Genomic DNA, 23,245 nt, shown 5'->3' with positions numbered 1-23,245 from the left:
TAATACACTCCACCATTCCTATATGTACTAAATACTACATTGCTCATTGGAAAACACTGTAGAGACTTGGACTGGTAAAACTGGCTATCCCTCAGGGAGCTCAGCTCACCGACTCCAACAGACCTATTTATATGAACAATAATTACTTCTCTGAATAAGGGAATAAATCTCCAGCTATTAGACTCTAAAGTAAAAGCCCAAATGACAGACACTAATCTCTTTAAGGTATAAAAGCAGTTTTTAGATGGTACATTAACCAGCTGTGTAGTTTTATTCAGAGTCCCCTTCCATAATTGGAATATGTATGCCCTGTATACTACCAGATCCCAAACCAACATCTGTAGCGCAAGCATTAGCAGCAGTTTACCATTGTGCTTCTCTGTGCAAATTCCATTGTTGGCAGCGTTCCCTAACTCCTTCCAATTCATGTGGAGCAGAAGCGGGAAGTGCAGTAGACTCCTCAATGTGCATGCAGTGCTTGCTTTGTAGCAGATGTGTGATATACTTAATTTTCTAAAATGTATATTCAGACATGAGGGAGAGTCGGTCAAGGTTTAAGGTGGCTAGTAACGGTCTCCAGCATGAAGCCTCTAGGGAGGTCTGGAGACAAGTGTTTCAAGAACAGCATATGTAGAGGATAACATACAGCTGTGGCCTTGCCTGTGTGAATCAGGTGATGGCAGAGAAGCCGATGGCACCGAAAGTACCTTATTGGGCATCATCTCTGCAACCGGGGATGTGGCTATTTCAACTGCAGCCTTTATCTCCTTGTCTGCTTCTGATTGTTCTAGTAAATTGAAGACCAATCTCCATGTTGTCAATGACGTTGTAGCAATTTTGTCCCCTCTCGTGGCAGCCCCAAAAAGTAACAATCCAGCACTTTGCCATATCTGAATGCTGGAGACATTTTTTTACTGTAACAGGCAAATTATTCCTTTTACACTATCCTAGCAGAGTTCTTATTGCCGTCACATCATACTTTATGCCTTTATTTTCAAATATTTCTATTAGCATTGTTAATATAGAGTTTATTTCTCTGTCCACATCTGATTGTTCTAGAGAATCTATGATCAGTCTCCATGCTGTTAATGAAGCTGTGGCAATTTTGTCTCCCCTCAAGGCAGCCTCAAAAAGTACCTCTCCAACGCTTTGCCATGTCTGAATGCCGAAAACCTTTTTCACTAACTGGTAAATTGTACTTTTTACACCACACTAGCAGAATTCTTATTGCAGTTTTGTCATATTTTACACCTCTTTTTCAAATATATCCATAAGCATTGCAAATATAGACTTTGTCTCCCTGTCCACATTTAATTGTTCTAGTAGATCCAAGACTAATCTCCATGTTGTTAGCGATGTTGTTGCAATTTTATCGCCCCTCGAGGCAGCCTCAAAAAGAAATTTTCCAGCATTTTGCCATATCTGAACACTGGAGATGTTTTTTGGCATAACTAGCACGTCATTTACTTTGCATCATGCTAGCAAAGTTCTTATTGCCTTCTTGTTATACTTTACACTTCTTTTTTCAAATATATCTATAAGCATTGTTAAAGTGGAATTTTCTTCTTCTGTACCCATATCAATTAGTCCCCATCTACACTGGGTACCAAAAGGTGCAATTTGAGTTAAGATGGACAACAAATATGGCAACACACCCATATTGGTTAGTTACAATGGCTCACCTCTCATGGTGTCTGTTATGGGTTGCAGGTTATCCTGCTTGACTCAGCTACATTGGGCACCAGTTGTTGTAGTTGGTGTCCAATTCAGTCAGCCTCACACAGGGCACCAATTGTTGCAGCACAAACAAACTAGTAGGCTGCAACAAGGCTTTACTGTTGGTCAGGTTCTACTGTCTGCGCTATATCTCCTTCCTCCAGAGATCAGACCACACTACTCCTCCTCCATCCAACCCCTTCTCCCACAATCTGCTGGACTATTTAGGCACTTAGCGGGAATGAGCTACAGCTGCACATCATCCATGTCAATCAACCCGCTGCCGCTGAGGCAAGGTCACAGCTGTATGTTATCAATGCTAATCAACCCACTGCCTTCATTCCTCTACAAGCATATACCTTGGAGATGACATCCTAGGTGGTTTTCAGATCTACAGATGTGAGGTCTTAGAAATGGTGAAAAAGCACCTTCTGCAAGCTTAGTCATCCTTTACACCACCCCAGTTGTTTGGAGGAAAAAAAGACCCACCATTCCAGCGTTTCCATTTCCAAAGAGAGTCTGAATCCCAAGTGAGGAAGAAGTGCTGCATACCTCACTTCTGTTGATGATCCCATTGAGCATCAGTGATGTAGAGGAGCTTTGCTTTGCAAGTTTCTTGTGCTTCAGGCAGGAGTTTTCACTCACTGTGTTCGGTGAATCTAGAATAATAATGGGAAAACATAAATAAAAGGTTCCACATCAGAGGCTGGTGCTGAAGAGCAGTTACTGAATGGGAAAAAGGACAAAGGTCCTCCCACATTTCCAATATAACCCCTCTTACATCTAAGGCAACATGGCATCAACTGGAACATCAGGGCAAAATGAATGCTAAGGCACTCCTTCCTCTGCAGTATGTTAGAGGAGAGGATGATTGGTGGCTGCAAGTGCAAAGGGATGCACAACACAGAGACCTTAGTTGGCAAACTGACAGCAGCAACTGAAAATGCAAAGTGAAGGAGAACTGAACTGTGCGTCAGCGTTCCTGGAGCAATTCTTCTAGCCACCACTATGTGACCTCCAAAATAAAACACCAGAATAGCAGGATGGGGATGAAGAAGAAGGTAAAACACCTTAAATGTTTGTGTATAAAGTTGACTTTGCATGTGCGTGAAAGCTTTATTGGACAAAACTCCAGTTCAGTCTTCAGTCCCAGCCAGTGCTCCTTGCTTCCCCTCTCCTCACCAAAACTAGTAAAAACACCAAACTGGTTACATAGTAGGGTCTCCCTAATTTGCTTGGTTTTCCTTGACTTCTGCTCCTTCATCCTGTAAGAGAGATTTTATTGAGAAGGCTTAATTGGATCTCAGAAGCTCAGCTGTCTCCAGAGCAAGTCCTTGGGACAAAAGAGTCTGAACCTCCCACACCATACACCACTAGTGGCTTGGAGTCGCAGGGCTTATAGTTTTGGTGGTAATATTCAAGGTCTGTTTTGCAAACTGCTAAGTGGTCACAATGTCATGGACTTCCAACAGTCATTGCTGCTCCTCCAGTTTCTAAGTAAATTATGATGGGTAGAATGAAAGTAGCAGGAGCCCCACACAGGAGCGGATGGAAGGAAGGAAAGGAGAACAGCTCTTCCTTCATCACAGGCTGATCAGTTCTCATCAAAAGGTCCTTGAAATTGGTATAAAGACTGCTACTGACTACAACAGGATTAAGGCTACTCCAGCCTTTCTTCCAGAGGGTCTAAAACCTAGCAGCCATTGCCTAATCTGAAATGTTCTCTGATCGTTCCATTCTCTAGTAACTAACAACCCCAATACCAAAATTTTGTCATTTTCCCCACCCAAGCAGCATTTATTCACATTACACATACTCCAAGGGGTTAAAAGCCATTTTGTTCTGGATACATTCTGTGTGACTCAGTTTCTAAAGCACTAAATAGTAAGCCATAAACCCATGTCACTATTTACTTTTTAATGATAACATGGAGCCAGCTTTTCCCTGTGTCTCTCAGTTTCACTCCCTTTTGGAGGCATTCTTTGTGACTGCTGCATGGCTCAGTAATTCCCAAGTCAGTGCATATATGGAAAAACCCCTGTCAAACAGTGGCCCGGGAAAGGGAAGGGGGAAAGCTCCACTCACCACCAGGCTTGGTTCTCTTGGGGCTCCCCGCTTCCCCATACCCAGATGCCTCTGTGGCCACCTTCCCAGCCTGCTTGTTTTGTGCACAGAGCAGCAGAAGCAGTTGTGCTCCAAACCCACTTGGGGGGAAAGGGGGAGTGGCATGTGGCAGAGGGAGTGAGGAGGGGGTCACAGGGGAACAGAATGAACTTGTCAGACAGGCATGGTGTCCAGACTGGCAGGTTTCTTTTATCCTGTTTCAGTTCAGTAAAAGCCTCAATTAACTCCACATTAATTATTAAATCAGAACAATGCATCTTTGGGTTCCAACAGCTAAATTCTGTTACTGCTGTTTCTTTGGGGAGTTTGGCTAGTTTTACAACTTAGGACATAAATATCTTTCTTCAAGGAGTTCCTGTACTCTTGTTTTTATTTTCCTCTCTGTGGGAGCATTTTTAATCACAGTATCTCATGCATGCATGGAGGGAAGTGTTTCTGGGCCTGTTGCACCTTGAAAACATTTTACATCTAAAACATACAGCTCTTCCAGGCTCCAACAGGTGCTAGCAAACCCAGCCATGAGGTTTCAGCCCCCAAGAAAGCCCTCAAATTAAGGCTCTCCAGGAAGCTGGAGGCATTTGCACAGCCCCTCTAATAGGGGCTGCTTCCTTGTAAAACGGAGTGTTGGGTTTAAAGGTTCACATTATTCTTTAATTCTACAGCTGCTTCCCACCCTTCTCCTCCACAGATGACCCTAGCAATTCTACCATGTAAGGCCAGTCTAGAAATACTTGTCTTTTTCTTGCCCTTTTGTTGCCAGACCTGCACACAGGATGATCCGTTCATGTTGTTCACCGACGTTATCTGTCTCATTGAGCAGAGACAACCATCCCCACACATACACTGCTCATACCATCATTATTCCTTTTCTTGGCACAGGTTAGTAGGACCAAAGATAGCTAACCCTCTGTCCATTTGACCGGTATGCCAAGGACCCCCACAGAGAGAAAAGAAAAAGAGATACACACTCCAAATGGGGCCGTTCAAAGCTCCTCTCCTGCCCTTCAGTTTTGCATACCACCACAAAGTACTAACTCTCTACAATGCTAGAAACCTGTAGCCAGCCATTGTAGCTCAGACCTCTTAAAAATGTTTTTTCTCCCAGCCCTAACCCCTCTTACTTCCCCAGAATATTTTCAAACTCTTGCTCTTGTTAGGCGAGTCTGATTATACTTTCTGCTTTCTTGCCCCAGATTATTTTGGAGACAAATGGCTTTCCTAAAGTCTCCTGAAGTGTCTTTACCTTCCACCCATGAAGTTTGAGGACTTCCTGAGGAATGAACAGCTCTAGCACTGTAAAATGCTTTTATTTCTTATGTGAATTTAATGTCTTGGGAAAGAGCTGATAGAATTGAATGCAAAGGCTTTGTAGCTACAAAACAGGTGCAGCAAGGCCTGGCAGAGTATTTGCGCTTTGTCTGAACTGGAGGGAATAGACTCTATGGGTCAGAGGGCCTTCATTGCCCAAACAGGGAAGTCTCCAACTTCACAGATAGAGAAACCCATCTCTCTCCTTCCACCCTTTTCTTCCTCTGCCAGTTCTCTCCCTCTCTTTCCTGTGTTGTGAGCTTTTGCTGCTCTACTCCTGTGCAGAATGAATGAAAGTGATCAGAAGCCCCTTGGGCCATATTCACAGCTGGAGAGAGGAGGAACAACTCTACAGGCTTCTCTGTTTGTATGGTGCCCCTGATCTCTCAAGTACCTCATTCCAGACAGAGAGGAGTGGCAGGGAAGAAGAGACTGAGGTCACCAGCGACAGACTACAACACAGGTCAGAAAGCAGGAAATAAAGCAGAAGGGATGAGAAAAGACAGGAGATACATGAAGGGAGAGACATGAAGCAGTGAGAAGAGTATCACAGCTGAGATAAACTTTCTCATTTACATTCCCTTCCTCTTTGGCCCACAGGAAGAAGGATTAAGGGTGTTCTCTACTCTTGCTCCTCCCAAACAAGCGTGAAACCATTGGGCAGAAGGTAATGATTTCAAATCTGCGTTAAGCTGAGTTGGGATACTATACGCAATAGATTGATAAGAAGCACAGGGAAAAAATGGTGTCCAAAGTGTACCACCATGGGGAGAGCTTTGACACTGGGCACAAAATGAAACTCTGCATACATTAAAAAAACCACAAAACCAAACCCAAGTAAGTATAGAAAAACAGACATAAGTAGACAACTAAATTAAACATTCAGCTCTGAGCAGGCAGCTAGTCAGTCAGCCACCTTCTCTGTCTCCCTTCACTGCTTGGATTTCTGTTTCTGCTCAGATTGGGGAAACTGGCAAAACTTCATGCTTGACCTGCAATATCACTGACGTGATTTGTTTTGCCTGCATTAGAAAAGACTGCAATATTTGCTGTAGCAAACTTACTGTCTGTCAGCCCACATGTCCTTCAGCAATGCCACTGACCACAGCTCTTTGGTTCTTTTGGCAGAAATGTTGAGGGGGAGGGAAAGCCTACAGTAAATACATTTGTATTAGAGAAGCTGCTTCCACATGTCTTCTAAAAAAACCCAACAGAATGGTCTAGAAGGGGACCAGCACTGAATACTTATTTTAATCTTGCAAATATTTCAAGATACTCCACACGTTGTTGCCTGCAATGTGTGTGTGTGTGTGTGAGCTGTGCATTTGCCATCCGTGTACATCATGCTCAGAACCTTTCTGATCTTGCAGATTTCAGGTGTAAGGTTATACTGTGAGGCTGCTCACTGGGTGCTGAGAACACAACCCTCTTGCTCAGAAGAAAAAAGTCCCTACAGCCAGATCTAAGTTTCTAGGAGTACCTGTCTCAAAGATATGCCTGAAAGACACTACCTAGGGCTCTGGGTCACATAAAAAAAAAAAAAAAAAAAAAAAGCAGACAAGAAGGCACACTGTGGGAAGGATGTCTGGCAACTGTGTGAACTGTGTGGCACAACCACCCAGAAAAATGAGGCACAGGACAGTGCAGCAAGAAGCATGAATTCAATCCCTTTTTGCTACATACACCCCTGTGTACCCCTTTGGCAAGTTCCACATTGTCTGATAGAAATCAAGCTGTTCATCCCTGTACACAGTCCTCCATTTGCAAAATCTGCCTTTCAAAGAGTTTTTTAAGACCTTGAATGAAAGCTGCTATTATGCCTTACAGTTAATTAGATAATCATTATTATTTATTATTGTGGGAGTTGCTGGAGAAGTTGCATGAAAGCAGAATAGCAAGCTTGACCTTATGTACTCACATCTCAGTCTCATTCAATATTCTTTATCAGACATAGCTTTCCTGCAAAGTTCCGCAGGGCAGGGGCTCGTTTGTTCTGCAGGAATTTTGCAACACTTCAAAATGCTATGAAAATAATTTAAAAAATCATCATTATTGATCATGAGAAATACCAGTAAAACTGCTTGCCTATGGATAGTAAAATCCATATATTATTGCCAATTTGGAAAGGATTATCAGTGGCAAGTGGAAAAGTCTCTCTAAAATGTTTAACTATGGCCTATTTTAATACCCATCTCCATTTGCATTTATGGAATAGAATTCTGAAATTTACACAGTTCAATAACACAGGTAAATAGAAAAATTAAGGGTAAGGACAAAGCAGAAGCCCACTGAGGCTTGTCTGCTTGAGACAACTCCACTGAAAAGTGGAAAATGTCCAACACAGAGCCCTATGACAGTCCTGCTTACACTAGATTTATGTTAATGGAAATCCTCTGACACCAGTTGAATTGCTCTTCCACACCAGCATGACAGTGGAATCAGGGCCAGGTTCTCTGCAGGGGAAAAGAAAAAAGAGACAATCTGAAGAGTTTTCATTTGTATCTGTGCTTCACACTCCGCCCCATTTAAAGCGAGGCAGCACAGAACTATTTTTACCTTTTGCTGGCAGGGTCTAATAAGGGTAGTATGAACTGTTCACAGCTACATCCTTCATCTGAGCATCTCATAGCACAGACATTTCTCAATCAAACACCACAGTATTCATTCCTGTAAGGCATATACAGATGTCTATCTCTGCTCTATGGGTGCACAAACTGAGGCCCGTGGGGAGTTAGTAGAGAAGCTGGGAAGAAACCCTGTAGTCAAGAAATCCAAACAGTCAGGAAACCCTAATTTCATAGGCCCTTGGTAGGACTTGCAGACGACATTCATTTTTATGCCAAATAACCCTCTCTTTGCTAAGCAACGAAGAGATGTACTTTGGTGCCAAGTGTGAAAATCAGTATGCAACTATAGGATCAAGGCATAAAGCCACTGTCTCTAAAGCCAGTCAGGTTGGTCATTTTGATTCCTGGATTTACAGAGAGAATCCCATAATCTTATTTTAGCAGCACCCAAGCACAAATAGGAGCAACCTCCCACAGACTGGAGACAACAGGGAAACTCGCACAGCGGGCCTGATCCAGAACTGCCTGATGACAAAGGAACAATTTCACTAACGACGTACGTTTCTACAGGCTTCACCCCGTGGAGAATACCAGCAAGATGCTAGTGCAACCCACCAGAAATGGACCTGTGGGAGCAAGTAAGAGGTCCTGCCATCTTATCCTGGTCCAGGAATCCACTTTCACATGATTAATTATTTGTACTGTTAAGCAAACATGAGTGCTTTTAGTGCACGCTGAAGAAGGGCTGCTCTTCATCAAAAGCAGCCAGCTTGTTTATTTCTTTTTTTTTTTTTTCCCCATTGTCTATTTCGGTGTTTATAAAAAACAAAGTTGAGAGCTGCGTGGCTGTGGCATCCTCACAGCAGCTGGCTTGCGTGTAAAGCCTCTACATCAGCCAGAAAGACATACCAGGATATACGGTTTATAAAGCATTCCCAGTGGGAGAAAATACCCTTTGGTGGTAAGGCCAGGCCACTGTCTTCGTGCCTGTGGTGCACAGAGGTAGTTCCGTAAGTTGGCTTCAAAGAGGCCAAAAGAGCAAGGATGGCTGTGATGGAAGAGCCCACAGATACTCAAGCAAGCAGACCCGGTTAGAAATGTGCAGCAAGAGCCACTGACCAGCACTCCAGCCGAGAGCTGGGAATAGCGGGTGCACTTCACCTCAGATTCTGCCCGTACCCTCCTTGACAGCACCCATCCTAAAGCCTACAGGTCCTTTTCTCTGGATCCTCCCACCCTGCAGAGAAAGAAGGGTAAGCCAAAGTCTGCCTGTGAGTCCCCTCTCCCATGCTGACCTGTCCGTGGGACGGTAGGAATACCTATGTAGTGTACCCAGAATTTCAGTCACTGGGCTTTTTCTGAGCATGCACACATATGCTGCTAATACTCTGCACTGGATTCCAATTTCCAGTTCCCTGCTACCTGAGGAAAGAGAGGGAAAATAACCACCAGTTTGTTATACCAAGAGCTAGCCTGATTTTCACTGTTCACTTCAATAATTCTGAGCCTGTTGTTAAATGGAGTGACCATTTAGCAATTCTGATTACCCAAGTTCATGGTGTTGGAGTGGTTTCATAGGTTGAGGTTGGTTTCATTTTGTTGTCTTTAATAATAAAAAAATTACGCCCCTCCCCAAACCCCTTTCAAACCACAGCAAGAATAACAGACTCCCTCTGCAAAACACTAGCCAAGAAGCACAGCACCTCATAATATGTACATATATCAATCTGATAACTCCTGAAGAAATAAATATAATCTAGAAGAGGAAAATTAACTCACTGCTTTAAACATATCAGTAATATAAGCCACAGGCTAAGCAGGAAAGGAAAGAACAAGCTCAACACAAGCTAGGAAGAAGGGGGAAGGAGGCAGAAATGTTACTTTTGCAAGGGATCTCATAACATCAATTACTGATAAAGCATCAGGAAAGGGGTGTTAACAGTGGCAGAGCAGACCACAGCAAAATACCACTATGCAGGTTGAAAGGAATGCATTTTCCGCTTACTATTAGCAGCAGGGACATCCACACCCCTCCACCACCACCACCACCCCTCCCCACCCACACCCCTTTATTTTTATTTCCCAAAGCAGCCTTGGCTCCTCCTTTATTTTGGGGAAGCTGCTCTGAGCCCCGCTTCATTCTGTCCGCTCCCCCACTACATGCCCTGTCCTCCCTATTGATTTCCACGTCCGGTAGAGCAGGTCCCGTGCTGGAGGACTGCAGAGCAGACCCCCCTGCCCCAGCTCCACAGGGAAGGAGGCCTAACACACAGCTTTACAAGAAGCAGCCCATCTTAAAACTGGGCACCTGTTAGTGAGGCAGCTGCTCTCAGCAGGTCCCCTCTTGCTTGGAACCACTTTTTTCCTGTTTAGATCTCAAGAGGATATGCTTAGCCACACTCAACTCCAAATGTCAGGGGTAGTTGTACAGTCCTACCATACTAAGAGCAGGGATACAAACCTTTAATGGACACTGCAATAAGAGTGGGGAAAGCAGCACTATACCACTGTATTAAGAGTACTGAGCTATGCAGACAGCCCCGAGACAGATCTCTGCATGCTCCCAAATAGAAATTTTCCTGTGCTAAAGGGAGAGCTATTAAAACTATCCGAACTTGAGCAATACTGGGCAGCTTGTACTTTTTTTCTTTCCCTTTTTTGTTTTGTTTTGTTTGTTTGTTTTGTTTTAATAGCTGTTTACAGTCCCAACTTTTTCCTTAATATTCTTTTTTTGGCACAGGACTGATTACACCTGATGCCTGAAGGAAAGTGGGAATACTGAAAGATTAGGAATACTTGAATTTATGGCAGGATTAGCTAGAGTTTTATCCTTCTTGACACAGAGAACTAACATGAACAATCAAGAAGGACATTCCAGCCCCATTATCTCCTACTCCTGCTATAAAGAATGCAGAAATAAACGATTGCACACACAGACAAAAAAAGTTTATGACATTCATTTGAGATATCCCAGGGGCCTGTTACGAGAAATCAGCATATTTGGTGAATAACTCCACAATAATTCAAAAAGTATTTTATAAAAGAATTAAATAAACAAGAAGTTTAATTCTCCTCTTGCTTACACCAGTTTTACATAAAACAACATTAATGAAAAGAGAACCAAACCCAAAGAAAATATTTGGTTAGATCTCATTCCACTGCCAATGAAATTTACCACTGAGCTTAATGGAGCAGGACCAACACCAGAAATACCTACATCTGCCATACAGCCGTATCATTCAAGGCTCTCCTCTGATGTTGGTTGATGAAATTAGCATTTTTGTGACCAGAATGAATGGTTCAGGTGCTAATCCAGTGCAGATTTCCTTGGGTGACCTTGGGCATGTTTCAGTTCCCTTTCTCTGAAGCAGAGATAACAGCCCCAACACCTTGGAGGCGCTTGGGGACACATGTTCACAAGTCTGCCACAGACTCCGGTTGTGTTAGTGATGGATCCCGGTAAGAATCCTGTAGGAGGGAAAAATAAAACATGGAAGCATCAAGAGCCCATTTTCATTTGGGAACCGTGGGCTCTCAGCACCGCAGAATGCCAGCCAGCCACACCGTCTCTCTCCCTAAAACGATTTTCTTTTAGGCTGGGAACTGGATTTTTTGAGTCTTTGCTCCTACAGCGGGCTTGACAATTTAAACATACAGACCAGGTGATCCAGAACAGCGGTGCTCGGGGGTCACAGCAGCGGTTCAATTCAGTAGGAAACACTCGCTCATTTAAATCTCGTGTAATTACATCACAGAAATGCTGCAGAACAAGCCCTTGCCTGCCCCTCCCCGCCTCCCCGTCCTCTGCAGGCCCATGCCCTTGGCCCGGGCGGGGTGAGTCACCCCCGGGCCGCAGCCCCCCCCGGGCATGAGCCGCTCGGCGGCCGCGTCCCGGCCGAGGTTACCCGCCGGTGCCCCTCGCGCTGTTGGAGGACGAGGCGGTGGGGACACCCTCGCGCGGGGCGAGCCCACGGGGCCGGCGCCCGGCGCCCCGCTCGCGGCAGGCGCGCTGCCAGCCGCCCCCCTGCACCGGCAGCCCGCGGGCAGCGGCGGCCCCAGACGGCGCGGCGGGGCGCGGCGGGGCGCGGCGCGGCGGGGGGGCGGTTTCCTGGCGGGGGGCGGGGGGCCGCCGTGCCGGGGAGCTCGGGGGAGGCTGCGCCGGGGGTAGCGTCCCGGGGGGGTTGCTGCGGGCACGGGGGGGGTGGGGCTGCAGGCGCCGCGCTGGGCGGCGGGCGGGCGCTCCCGCGGCCCCCGGTCGGAGAGCGGAGCCCCGGCCGGGGCAGACACGGCGCGCCGAGGGGGCGGCTGCGACTCGGCGCCTGTGCGGCGGGGGGGGCTGGGCTCTGCCCGCACCAGCGCGGCCCCGCGGCGTCGGTGCTGCGCGCCAGCCGGTGCTGCCCGCCGCTCCGGGGCTCTGCCGGGCCCCTCTCGCAGGGGGGCGGCCGGGGCCCGAGTGCAGCCGCCCGCTCTGCTCGGGGCAGCCCGCGGCGGCCAGCCCGGCGCTGGCGGGGCGCACCGGGAGCAGCGCAGCCGTGCCAGGTGCGCAGGGCCGCGGTCACTCGTGCTTTGTGCCGGGCCCGCCGCAGGTCTGGCTTTGCACCACTGCTAGCAGTGTGCAGTTCAAATCACTGGAGTAAGCAAGAAATGCCCGAGCCAGGCGTTTGGCTGCCGGAATACGCTTTGGGATCCCTGTGGCATATGGAAAAGCCCGGAGTGCTCCTTAATAATGGCTGTAACACTGATGTATCTGGAGCAACACCGCTCCAAAGGGTACCCAGCTCGGCCGAGACACAGACCAGAAACAATCTGAGAAAGAAATACACTTAGGAAGGTAGAGCTTCCCCAACGGCTGTATTTTCCTCCCTCTTTTTTTTTTTTTTTCTTTTCAGCAAGCCGTCACAGTCCCCCCTTCATGGTAACAGACTGTAGCAGAAGACACTAAGGGAAATTCATTCCTCCCTGATATTTAAGGAGATGAGGTTGATTTGTTGATACCCTTACATTTTTATTATTCCTCTAAAAGTGCTGAAGATGCTTAACAATCTACCTTTGAAATAATGAGGAATAGGACGGGTTTTGTACTGAGTGTTGCCAATGGTTGAAGAATTGTGTCTCCATGGAATTGTGTCTGCTCCAACTGGTTAAATTTAAAATGACAATTACTCCATATTTTCAATACTGAAAATTGAGCTGGTAGTTTCCATGTTATGTGAAGATGGTGCATATGAATAGAATCAGTGCTACTGCATGTGTATCGGACTCTTGCATACATGAATCCTGTAACAAAAAGCCTACTATGAGGGGTTAAGAATATTCTGCACCGTGAAACATTTATGTTCCTCCTTTTCAACTCTCCAGGCCTTTTGGTATTGGCTGTTTTCACCAAATTCATTCCCAGACAAAAATAACTAGTTTGTCCTCCGTCAAACACTAGTGAAGAGAATTGAGTTATGTTGGAGGCATATTTATCATGTGAAATCTCTTGCCACCAGCACCTGAGCTGAGCAACTATTTTGTTAATAATAACTTATACATAATAGTTCAATACACAGAATTTTCATCCCAACATGCAAATGACTGTATTATGCCTCTTGCATGGTGTCTCTGTAACTTTTTGTGCTCAGACTTTATCCCTTCTTTGTTAGACGTTCACTCTGCTGCCACTGATACAGGCAGGAATTCACAAGGTATGACTCTGATGCTTCAGCTTTTTTAAACATGGCATTGATGAAAAACATTTTTGATTGCATATTAATAGAAACTCTCTGCTGCCTCCTTTTCAAATGCTGGCTACTGCTGGTAATAACATGACAACACCTCAAAACTCACTGATTACTTATAAATTACAGGTTTGGATGATAACTCTGTTTCACTCGAGGATGTTACATACTGTAATGATCCAACAAGAGATGTCTTTTGTGGGTTGATCAGTGCCCTTAGTTGTCCCACTTAATTTGCATGTGCCTCTTTAAAAAAGCAGGGTTTGCAGGGTAAATGACGTGCACATATTTGACAGCATCCTCTGACCAACACCAAGGATTCAACTTTGGGAAATCACCAGTGTTAAAATCATGAGCTTCTATAGCTTTACTGGAAAAGGATTTACTGAGGCTGGGAAACATTGAGCAGTACCTGGTGGGATAGACAGGACACTGGAGAATAGATAGCTCAAGTCAGGATTGGGTGCAGCCTGCTGGTGACAGGAATAAGTTTTCCTCATCACTGTGACACAGGGTGTAAAAGAAATTAAGGGGTCACAGTCCCCTCTGCCTCCCTACTAAAGCTCCTTTTAAATGCATATAGGCATATGGAGCTTATTCCTTTACTTTCATATTGTACAGCATCTTTTTGTCTTTTATCTGTCACCTTTGTCTGGTAGATTTTAATTATTTTTTTATACTTTTTTTGGTAAAAAATTTTTAAGTTCTCATAGAAGTAGAAACAACATGACAGTTTCTACAACATAATTTAGCCAGTAATAAAGATGGGCAACCTATGCTTTAGAGCATACGCATAGACCAAAATGACTTAAATGGAGACTATTTACGTGTGTTTGAAGGGCAGGTTTCTTCTTTCGCTCTGTCATTAGCCAAAACTGAAACAAAGATAAGAGGCATTGGGTTACTGCATATTTTCGTAGCTGCAGTGGTGCAAGCTATGGACTTTGGTAATTTGTTAGATGCATATTAAATATGCATGACAGTAAAAAGAAAACATTGAACACAAATATAAATTTATCATATACTAGCTAATCCTGTAGCTAAAGAACAAGTACTGAACAAGCCTGTCCACCAGCTTGATCAGTGACTCTATCATTGACTTGTTGAGTCCCAATAATACTTCTGCATCTTTCTCCCATTGTGGGAATGACAATGAAGATTTACTGGAGGAGTTGAAGGAGCTTCAGTCCATCCTTCAACCCAAATTTCCACAGCCCTCCCACCTTACTGGCAACTTGCATGTCCTCAGTGCAGGCTCTGGCAATGGGCCTTGCGGTGCTGCCTCTTGCCTGGGAGCTCCTGGAGCAGGATGGCTGGGTGCATGCAGGACCATGTGTGTCTCCCCAGCTGCAGCTCTGTGCTCACCACCCCACCCCCATCCCATGAGTCAGTCTGGAGGTGTAAACGTGCCCCATTGCCTGGCCTACAAAGGTGGGTAGGGGTGTTCCTGCATTCCCCAATGTGGTCACAGCTGTGCTTGCATTCACATCAAGGCTGCATCAGTCTCCGTAACATCCTGATTCAGTATGACACATCCTAGTCATTGAAAACTAATGGAGAAGTCTAAGGCTATTTATTTCAGTGCCTTTTCCCTGAAAATTTTGTCAAAAATCTACATGTTTCTGTGAACTCTTTCGATTTTTGACAAACTCTCACTTTCAATGTTACTCAGAGCCTCCAAGAAGTAAGCCCAGCTTTGTATCACCAACACACCGAGTTGCTAATTTTGCATTTTAATTGACCACAGGAGCAGTCCCCTTCACTGTTACTGAGCTACGTATACAGAAATGCAGAAGAGTTAATGAATACATAGGGTTCCCACTACATCATGTGGAATTTCTTGCCTTTATGCTTTCTTTTGTTTTTTAACACCTTTGGACCCGTCATCTCTGGCACATTGTAAAGGACTGCTGACACTTCCCACATTTGCTGTCCAGTACTTTGGAGATTTACAGCCGTGATGGAAAGCAATCTTAAATGGAAACGGACCAAAGGGAAGGGGATATCAGGTCTAATTGGAAAAGCATACACATATATTTAGAGCTGACAAGGAGGGGATAAACCCCACCTATCTGCGGTAAGCAAAGATGAAATTAAACTGAAAGAGACTGAGGGGAAGAGAAAGAGAGAAAAAAAGGAAGGAAGAAAGAAAAGGAAAAAACCCCAGACATTAACTTTGGTCCCCATCAAGCCAGCAGCTTTAGTAACACTTGACTTTCATCTGTGCCAGAAATGTGCGGCACCTTCTGCCTGTTATCTAGAAAAATTAACAATAACAAACCCAAAATAAACCCCCCTCTTGCCTTCTCAGCTCAGCTTGGAGGAATGGGGTCCAGACAAACTGCTGGAGGGAAGGAAGCCTTTTGGAGTCTGCATTTTATTTTATGAGGTGTAAGTGAGTTATTTTGATTATGTTGGCAAGAAGTGAGAAAAAACCCCTTTTGGTAGCAGCTCTGTCCCCTCTCTACCCACTTCTCCATGTACATGTGCACTCCCAGCACCCACTGCCACATAATTTGGCCAGCAAAAGCTCACAGAGGCAAGTCTACACTGGTGCCTCTGCATTTTGTGGTGTTTGACTGCTTAGATGGGAGACAGAGAAGCCTTTTTTTTTTTTTTTTTTTTTTTCCAATCAAGGCATGAAGGTAAGGAAAGGAAGGGGAGGAGTGAAAAAATGTGCAAATCCCCCAAGTTTTTTTCTCCCTACTTTTCGGCATTTCTCTCAGGGGTTTTCATATGAATGAATGGCATTCTTTTCAAGCTGCCTTGGAGCTCCATGTATGTGGTGACAGTGTGGCTGTGCTGCTCTGTAGAGAAAGTGAAGGGCAGTATCTGCCAGCTGCGGGACCCCAGGGAAATCAGTGCTCCTTCCTGACATCTCATACCTGCCACTGGGCAAGTAATGGGGAGCTGGGAATCCTGGGGTTTGTTCTTCAAGCTGTCACTAATTTTTTCTGTGAACCTTCAGTCATTTAACTTCTCTGCTCATCAGTTTCTTGATGACTTTTCATCTACCAGCGAAAACGGAAATCTGAGATGAACCTGATGCATGCAATGGAGTTAAGTAATTTAAAGTCTAATTTTGGCAAAGATCTCAAATATTGACCTCATTGCCTACATGGAAGGGTGGTTTTGTATGTGAATGTGTGTGTGTATGCATATATCTATGTAAAAGGATAGTCAAAATGGGAAGTTATTGAAGTGAATGTACAAGCTGAGATCAGAGGCAAATAGCCTTGCCAAGCTGAATGCCAGAGGCACTAAACAAAGGAAGTTAGAAGTGGTGCTTTATCTCCAAAGGGCATCCAGAGCACGGAAGATGGGAGTTGTGGTGCTGCTCAGATGGTTTACTTTTTAGCTTGAATCTTCTGTGTTCTTTTCTACCATGGTTTTAGAAGCATTTACTACTTACGTGCTTGAGACAGCCCTTAATTCCCTTCTTCTCTGTGCTTTGAGACTGTGGAATCACCTGCTATGCAGATCTCATGTCGACAACATGTCTCTCCTTTGCCTAATGGTAACTGAGGAAGCAGAGAAGGACAAAACTGTATTTCTCCATAGTGAAGCCAATACAAATAAAACTTGAAATAGGAATTTATCAGCATCTGCCTCCCTTCTTGGCACTGCAGAGACAACTTAGATGGCTTTGAGACCTTGCAGAGAGCCAGAAACACTGTACCACCACATTCCCTCCCTGACAGAGATCCTGTCCTCGATAGAAACCTTGGGAGGGTTTCTATCTTAACTTAAACCTAGAATGGATGTGAAAAAACCGAGATTGGAGAGACCCCACAGAACCCTCCAGAGGCTCCCAGACTCATATAAACCAAAAACCTAGCACTGTTCCTATTGTAATTAATACCAGAACGTTGCTAAAAGCAATCTAGTATTGAGCAAGAGACCTGGAACTCCCCATAGAGCACAGAAAGGGAGATCAGACTTCTTCCTTGGCCACCTGCTGGGGAGGCAGAAGAGGGAGCACAGAGTGTGTATGAACAACTTGGATTCTGCCTGCGGGATCTCTGTGTTCCCTGTGGGATGAGGCTAGGGAGCCGGTTGAATGTGCTGCTCAAGAGTGGGGCAAGGCTGATGCCAAAGTAGAACACAAAGATTAGTGCAGGAACACCGAGCCTCAGAATGGATGTGTGGAGACTGCCACATGAAATACAAATTTCTAAAGTGTGATTGAGCCTCCATCTTCTCCTGGGATGAGATAGAAGAAAACAAGACTAAACTTTTGTTGTTTTGCATGTCCCCTGTGAAGTCTTCTCACCGGAAGGGCAGAGGGAATAAGGAGGGTAAGGGCTGAAACCAGGCAGTTTCCTCAGCATAACTCTATGGATTGACCCTGTAAATTCAGCTTAACTGCTTGTGTTTAAGGCACCACCCGAGGGGAGAAAAAAGGAGGGAATAACAGAGTTCTGGAAACTGGGGGAGGGAGTAAAATATCTCATGAAAGGGAACCCTCCCAAGCTGGAAGAAGTGGGAAGCAAGAAGGGGGAAAGTGTCGCCTTCCTGAGACGCAGGGCAGAGAGCAAGTGGTCTGAGAGTGAAGTGTGGATGTGAAATATGGCCCTGCAACAGCTGTTTAGCACATTAGCCTGTTGGTGTGCAGGCTCCCATCCAAGAGCTTTCAGTTAGAATCCCAGTCCAGCAAGAGCAGAGAGACAAATGCAGCAGGGTGGGAGTCAGCCCTTGCAAGTTGTAAACTGTTGCAAAGATGCTGCCTTCTTGGGGACAGCCTGGATGCAGTAGTGATGGAGAAAGGGAAGGGAACAGGTTCTCAGCTCCCCTTGCTGGATGCTAGAAAGGCCTGCAAGAGGAAGAATAGTAATAGTTGGAATACCTTGGACTTCATCTGAGCCTGCCACAAAAGGAGGTTTTATGCATTAAGATATTCTTGGCAGGTGGTCAGGCAGTACTTTTTGCTTTTCACTCAACCCTCTTAATGGTGACAGGGTTTCCAAGGATGATGGGAAATGGTGACACAGAGGACACCTGCACTGACTGGGTCTGATGTAACAACAGAGGCCTCCATAACAGAGCAGATGGAGGGCATCAGTTTCAGTGAACACAGCCAGCCTTTCCAACCCACTCCCACAATATCATACCCACTCAGCTCTGAAAGCCTGCATGCTGTTGTGCATATACTGCAGGAGCACCCAGCCAGCAAAACAATTTCTTGCTATTAAAAGGCCCTGGGACTGACCTGGTGTTCTGCTCAAAATGCTGCTGGAGCTGAAACTTATTAATAAGGGTTGCAAATTCCAGGAAGAGTCAAACATGCAGCAACTCTGTCAAAGCCAGCAGGCCCATCAGAGTATATAGCCCATGGAAACCAACACCTTGCAGCTAAAATGCAGTGCTGGAGTGATGCTGAGTCTACACTTTCCCTGAGGTGAAAGAATGGAGTGATAAAACAGTCAGTTCACACCTTCAGTCCATTTACAGAATAAGCCTTGCTGCTTTCAGACCTGAGAGCAGGTCAAATTTGAAGCAAGTAGCGAAACCTTTCCCCATGGTCCCTTTAGTCTCTGGCTAACAGCTCTGTAATCCAGGAAACACCCTGCCTCCAAAGCCTGAAGTTTAGATCTCAACACTGGCAGCAGAAGTGCCTCAAACTGATCTCATCTGTTAGGACAAGGATCAAAGTGCTCACTTGCTGCATGATCTATGGGGGCAAGTCACTTGACCTCCAGATGCAAGTCAGCCAGCTGAGCTTGAAAAGCACTTGGAAAAAACCTAGCATTGCAGAGCCATTTGGAAAACTAGATGTTGAGTTGGAGCATAGTTTTCCAAGGGACAGAAATTACAGCAATGGTAAGGTGCAGTTCCCTTACTGAAGGGCACAATAATGACATCAGCTCTGCATGCCCAGTTGTCCCCATCCCCATTCTGCACTCGAAAAATACCACTCTAACTGGTTCAATATGATTTCAGACATATGTAGTTTAAACTACATTCAGCAGCCTTACAGCAGGCAAGGGTCAAAACTAGCACTGGGCAAACCTGAACCAGTACTGAACATGGTGCTCCTGCTTGCTGTCAGTGGTAAGTAATTTCTCTGCTACAGACCAGTCCCCAGGGATTTATTTTCTTGAGACTTCTCTGTATTATGGAAATGAGCTACCTACTCACTAGGTGTTTTACTGGAACCACTTTAACCACCAGGCATTTCTTTTCAAGAGCAAGCACTTCTGCGAATGAGACATAGATTACCAAGGGCTGCCTGCCCAGTAAGCATGTGTGTGGGAAGGGGAGTACCCCTTTAGCATGCTTAGTTTTTCAGATCTTCCTCAGGGCACATTGTATGTCAAAAAGCAGACTCAACGGGGGAGAGGGAGTTTGAAAGAGCAAGGGGGAGGCAGCAATATGAAGGCTTTTTTCACTACTGTGGCAGGAAATGGAAACAGTGCTTTCGCAGGAAGAGTGAGAGTGATGGAGCTCCTGGCTGCACCCACCCTGCAGGAACAGCAGAGTCAACTGTGAAAAACCTCACACCATCTCCTTGAGAGCGCTTGTGTTGCTAGAGCAAGGACTGCTTTTCTGGCTCTGACATTTGGCCTGACTGTAAATGAGTCCCACTATTTCTCTTAATGCTGCTGTTCCCAGTGGTGCTAATTATACATCTCTACAATGGGGTACAGTTCAGCCCCATGTTAACTGATATCAATTCCCTCTAGCTGTGCATGACAGTCTGTGGGCAGAGCATATAAGGGCGGCCTGTACCCACTTCAGTTTCCTGTAAAGCCACTACGATTCACACACAGATCAATAAAAGGTCTACAAACTTAGGTGGCACATGCTTTTCAACTTACCTTCTAAATTGTTCTTGAAGGGCAAGTCACATCTCACCTCAGGTTCACTGGATTTCAGCTTAGTGTTTATGCTGTAGGTCCAGGGGGTCTTGCTTTCTGGAAGAGCCATCCCAGTCTTTTGTCTCGACAGAAGCAAAAACTGTGACAATATGCAAGGCTGCACAGCAGCATGAGCCTTGACTACCTGTGGGCACAGCAAGAACATCCACTTGCAGAGGAAGTGAGGGCACAGGTCTAGAGCAGGAAGAAGATACCATGTTTTGTCAGCATCGTCAGATGAAGGAGAACAATTGTTGCAACAGCAAATGATCAGCTGGTTTGATTCATGCTTGAGGCATCAACACAGATGAGAGAACAACAGGTGAGAAAAAAGCTGGGTATAGCCCAACAATCAGAACTAAGACCTTAACAGTTCTATTTGCACCTTCTCTTGCTAAAGTGTGTGAGAAAGTCTCTTTGCCCACCTCTTTCCCTCCAAGACTCTTGAAAAAGGAGATGGGTTAAGGTGGAGATATTTATGAGCAGCCATTTGTTTATGTTGGAATGTTTAATTTATGGGCAAGGCACACCTACATGTGGACTTTGAAATCAGAAGGAAGAAATAAATAATAGCTGCATGCCACCATTCATGCACACTTTTTAAGAAAAATTCAAAGGAAGGGCCTATCAAACGGAGCCTTACTCTGTCCACGCATTCAAGCCTTTTGCTCATGTGCGTTCCCATCTTTTTCCAAAATCTGTAGCCTTAGCAAGAGAAAACACACCATCTTTCCAACAAAGGTCCAGGTCTTCCCTCAGTTTCATCTCTGTTGGCCCAATTGCACTGAATACTGCCCAGAAGCTGCAGCCTGCAGCTCACCTGAAGATCAGTAACACTGCTTCACCCATGCATCCCCAAGACCAGGAAGTTAAATAATAAATGCCCTTCAGCCTCCCTTCTTCATTCAAAATCAGAAAGCACTACTAAGTAAGTGTTCTCCAGCCCTTTCCAACAGATAGGTAAATACTCTTAATCGTAATTCATGTGCTGTGCATGTTCACTGACGTGACTCCGTTGGACTTGCCACCTGTCTCTGGAACTATCCTTGATACATTGACTGTGGAGCTTTGGCCAGACCAGGGCTTAATTTCCTCATCACTTACAGCACTGTTTCTCCTCTGCTTGTCATACAAGCTTTTGACCAGCACAAGAGCAAAATAGGGCCTTTCCAGTTTCACTTAAGTCCTGTCTGACCTGTTTATGGACTGTCCAAGCATTTAATGTAATATGTATTCCCACTGATATCACTGATGTTCAAAGAACTAAAACATGACTGTACACCCTGAGCTAGATGAAAGGATTGTATGTATGTATGGTTGGTTTTTTTATGTCCATACTCCCATCTTATTACTCACAGCCACGCTTGGGTACATTTTAATTAGCTTATTACTTTTTATCTCAAAAGACATGACTGAAAGAATAAAAATGTCTCAAAACATACACAAGCTTTTCAAAATCTCCAATGATTAAATTCCATGCTGCTCCAGCATCAGGAATTTTATCATGGTTATATTTCCTTTAGATTCATAGGTGCTTGCTGATCTGATTAATTCTTTATCTTTCTTTCTAAATACTCAGTGAATTGTTGCATGTCCAAGTGCTCTGAATTCTTCCAGACATATATGGATTTATTTTGATCCCTGACATTTATTACTTTGGAAACAACAAAGAAAAAGCTAAGAAAAGTGAGAGGGCTAATCAGCTGACTATATTGGTCCCCTTTCAAAATCAGGACTAGAAGGAGAAAAAAACCTCAAGAAAATGATTCAAAAAATGAAAGCTGGGAAAAGGTGCAAAAGCAATGAGACCTGGAAATAGATTCTTAAATGTCAAACTAATTCACTCTGAAACAGCCAGTGTTGGTAGCCTCTCAACCCGTTCCTCTATTATACATTTTGTTTGAGTAGGTACGCATACTCTTATGTATCTTCTCAAAGCAAGCTCAGTGGCTGTTCTTTCAGTTTGTAGCTCTTCACAATGTTCTCCCAAAGAAGCTCACAACTTACAGCTCTCTGGGATGGATGGACAAAAGTTTATTTACTTCCCTGCAATGTGTACCGCAGAGGAAACACATCAGAGCTCACACACATGTGCTTTTCTCCTAGACCTGGATGAAACCTGATTCATGATCTAACATGAGAAAGAGTAGCACAGAATGTCAGCAGCCACCCCATTAACGGTTTTCTAATCTTTTCAAACCTGCACGCTAATTTAGCCCAAAAGGCCATTCTGTGCTGAGGCTTTTCTCCTTGAGCAGTTTGCCAGATGCTGTTGAGGCACGTTGGTCCAGTGGGCTTGGGATGCCCCAGCCCTGGGAGCATCCAGACCAATCTGCCCTGCCTTTTTCATTTTGTTTGAGGGACCAGTGGCTAATGTAAAGTGTGATATCTGATGAATCGGCAGGGCTTGAAATACAATCAGTGTGTGACTGGGACCGCTACAGCGGAGAAGAGCCACTACTTCCAGCTTAGCAGTTCATGTAATATGTGGCCTAGAAAATATAAAGTTCAGTTGAGACTTCTGTCCATAACCTGCACTTAGAGCCTGAGAGGACAGCCAGACTTAATTAAACATGCAGTCTTACATTCACTTTACCAAAACAGAAGGCTCAGCAAGAGCTAAAACTTACACACTTACTCACAGGATGGTATCATTACAGCAGGAGAGCTTCTGCTGAAGATACAGTACAGATGTAGCTGTGCCAAAAGAGTAAGGTGGATTCTGGAAGACCATAAACATGGAGGCTGTGTTGCCCACAGAGCAGGGGAGAAGCCTGAAGAGAGCAGGAGAAACTGTCTCCCAGGGTACAGTGTGCAGAACAGGGTAGGAGGCTACAATGTGAACATTGTCTCTGTTTGTACAAGTCAGATGTTGGACTTGTGATCTGTGAGGCTTGCCTGGGGTCCCACAGTACCCATTATTCAATATTTCCACTGAAACTCTGATGAGTGG

General features: G+C 45.0%; 1 protein-coding gene across 2 annotated transcripts in view; it reads right to left on the bottom strand.

Moving 5' to 3' along the window:
• Window positions 1-10,746: 10,746 nt before the first annotated feature.
• The window catches only part of LOC101915274 (ras and Rab interactor 2-like), an 80,601-nt gene continuing 68,102 nt past the window's right edge, over window positions 10,747-23,245 (bottom strand). For both annotated transcript variants that reach the window (XR_008746450.1, XR_008746449.1), the window contains 2 exons: window positions 20,254-20,487; window positions 10,747-11,183 (listed from right to left, as the gene is read on the bottom strand). The gene's annotated coding sequence lies outside the window, so the exon portion shown is untranslated. The remainder of the gene's footprint in view (window positions 11,184-20,253; window positions 20,488-23,245) is intronic.

The sequence above is a fragment of the Falco peregrinus genome, chromosome 3 (genome assembly GCF_023634155.1).
Source record: "Falco peregrinus isolate bFalPer1 chromosome 3, bFalPer1.pri, whole genome shotgun sequence".
NCBI lineage: Eukaryota > Metazoa > Chordata > Aves > Falconiformes > Falconidae > Falco > Falco peregrinus.
Note: the sequence above shows the minus strand (reverse complement) of the source record. Positions and strands in the feature narration are given on the sequence as shown.